We start from the raw sequence: 3,152 nt of genomic DNA on the forward strand, positions 1-3,152 counted from the left end.
GTCACTGACCAGGAAGAGGGAGAGAAAAAAAAAAGCAAGAAGATAATCTCTCAAAATCAAGAATAGAGAGTGTGGTGCCCCCGCCGCCGTCTGCAGAGCCGCCGCCGCCCCACCACAACTACGACTACCTCTGTGCCCTGCCCGCCGCTTCTGTCGCTGCCGCCTCGGGACCGGCTGTATGATTAGGCCACAATCTTCAATGAGTAAATATATTCCTCAGTTCTGTGGTGTTCTTGGTACATTTATGGAGTTTCTGAAGGGCAGTGGAGATTACTGCCAGGCACAGCACGACCTCTATGCAGACGAGTGAACTGGAGAAATTCATAACTACTCCACCAAGAAGCCCCCATATGAGTGGTTAACCTGGACACAGAAGTGTTGAGTTGAAATCTGCATTTTACAAGAGTTCTGACCTGGATGGGGTAAACCTCAGTGCACTTCCTTTCTATCGCCTCAGTATTATTACTGGATTGAAGAATTGCTGCTTCTTGTTAGAAGGTTCATTTCATTTCCCGTAACTCCCAGCTTCATACTCAAAGCACTGAGAAGTTCTAGTGGAATATATTGAATTAGACTCAGTTTCTTTGCATTATTTGTGTATTCAATTTTTAAATTCTTTAATAACCCCATTGAGTGTTTTTTAACTAAATTAACATGGTTTGAATGAACCGCCCAGCTCCTGTGGAAGTCACATACAAGAACATGAGATTTCTTATTACACACAATCCAACCAATGCGACCTTAAACAAATTTATAGAGGAACTTAAAAAGTATGGAGTTACCACAATAGTAAGAGTATGTGAAGCAACTTATGACACTACTCTTGTGGAAAAAGAAGGCATCCATGTTCTTGATTGGCCTTTTGATGATGGTGCACCACCATCCAACCAGATAGTTGATGACTGGTTAAGTCTTGTAAAAATTAAGTTTCGCAAAGAACCTGGTTGTTGTATTGCTGTTCATTGTGTTGCAGGCCTTGGGAGAGGTCCAGTGCCTGTTTCCCTGGCATTAATTGAAGGTGGAATGAAATACGAAGATGCAGTACAGTTCATAAGACAAAAGCGGCATGGAGCTTTTAACAGCAAGCAGCTTTTGTACTTGGAGAAGTATCGTCCTAAAATGCGACTCCGCTTCAAAGACTCCAATGGTCATAGAAACAACTGCTGCATTCAATAAAATGGGTGCCTGATGCCGATGCCTTGGAGGTGGGGGAGGAGATAGGGCCTAATCTATTACACATAATTATATTAGCCAACATGTTGGTTTGGTGAATAAGTCTAATGAAGCTTCCACAGGAGTATGGAAAAGCAGTTTTACCAGGCCACGAGCTTGACAGAATTGCAACCTCTATATTTGGGTTACAGTCAAATTATTTTGAGACTTAGCAAAACCTTCTTACTGTTCAGCATTTAAAATGTGCTTATCATTTGTACCAATTCACTTTTCCTGAAATCATGCAGTATTGAGTTGTGTCTTTAAGTCTATTCCCATGCCAGAATATTATCAATATATAAGACATTTAGAACGATTAGGTGCCAAAATACCCAGCACAATACTTGTATATTTTTAGTGTCATACAGAACCAAAATCCCAGGAACTATGAACACTCTGGACCTTACGTGGTTTATCCCTTCAGTCATTTCAAACATGGAAAGTAGGGTCTATGTGGTTATTTGCCTGCTCACTTTATGTTTACATCTCCCACATTCATACAGGTATACATCAGGTTTGCTCAACCTTTTGATTTTTTTATACCAAGTCTTAGTGATTATTTAATGTCTTTCTCATAAATCTCATTTTGTGCTGTTGGGGAAAGCCTCCATTTTGAAAATCTACATTGTACAGAAGCACATGTCTTTAATGTCTCCAGACAAAAAGCCTTACACTTAATTTTAATATTTGCACTTGGGATGCAACTTATAGGGAGGACCTGAGAAAAGAATGGGAGGGGGCTATTAAGTATTTTTAGTAAAATGTTGCCTTTGTCTTGTGTGGAACCTATAGAATATGCTCTTTAGTAAATATTTTTTTAATGGTAGAGATTCTTTGTTGTAGCTAAAACAATTCTTAATCATAAAAATTCTGAAATTCTTGTATTTTTTTTTCCATACATTCTGAAGTTCATCTTATTTTTGTTTGAAGTGTGATTTTTTTTCCATCCTACCCTTGCAAAAAAAAGTGGGTTTCTGCTAATGAATAAAGCAGACAACTAATATTTTATATGCCTTTTGAGCTGTGTAACTTAATATTTGGATACTTGATAATTTGTTTTATTATGTAATTGATAAAATGGTGATGTGTATTAATGTTAGTTCAACCATATATTTATACTGTTTGGGAATGTGTGGTTATAGTTCTGTGGGAGAAATAATTTGTCACTGTTTACCAGCTTGTAAAAATCTAGTGCAAGAGCTTAAACATCTAAATAAATAATGAGATACATTTATCATCAAAAAAAAAAAAAATCAAGAATAATCCGCAGACTTTATAACCTATCCCATTTTTTTTATATTTGTTCATTTGTTTCTCTTATCTTCATTCTTGATTTTTTTTTCCTCCTCCAATTTGGTCATTTAACTCTCTGCCGGTCTTACTCTCTCCTCTCCTTGAACTACACTACCCATAAGTGTTACATCTCCCATTATCTTTTCTTTCCTCTTCCTTTCTCTCTATGAGGGTTGCACTCCAAAACTCTTAACTCTCTCTCCTCTTTTTTCTTTTTTCTTCTTTTAGTGGTTACCTCTTTTTTTCTCTCTCTCTCTTTCTTTTCTCCCTCTATATTAGTTTCTTCCTTTCTCCTTTACATCTCCTCTCATTCAAACCTCAATAACAAACAAATTACCTTATCTGGGACTCAAACTTATGTTTGTGGCATTTTGGGGGGTTTTAACTTTACCTTTTTAACTCACTAGCAGTGCTCCCATCCCTGGCTCTCCATTTTATCTAGTTCTTGTTCCACTAAATACAATAGTAATTTTTTAATTTGTCACCCCATTTCCTGTTTTCCTTTTATTCCTCTCATCATAACTCTTAGTCAACCAACACCTAAAAGCAAATCATTTTATTCTTGACCCAAATTTTTTCATTATTTGCTTTTTGTGGGTCCATACCTCCCCTTTTTTCCCTTTATTGCTTCTCCCCAATTCAGGCCC

The 3,152-nt window shown here is 37.2% G+C and overlaps 1 pseudogene; it reads left to right on the top strand.

Moving 5' to 3' along the window:
- The first annotated feature begins 390 nt into the window (after positions 1-390).
- LOC136400434 (protein tyrosine phosphatase type IVA 1 pseudogene) lies at positions 391-1,582 on the top strand (annotated as a pseudogene).
- The last annotated feature ends 1,570 nt before the right edge of the window (positions 1,583-3,152 follow it).

This window comes from Saccopteryx leptura, chromosome 3, assembly GCF_036850995.1.
Source record: "Saccopteryx leptura isolate mSacLep1 chromosome 3, mSacLep1_pri_phased_curated, whole genome shotgun sequence".
In the NCBI taxonomy this organism is placed as follows: Eukaryota; Metazoa; Chordata; class Mammalia; order Chiroptera; family Emballonuridae; genus Saccopteryx; species Saccopteryx leptura.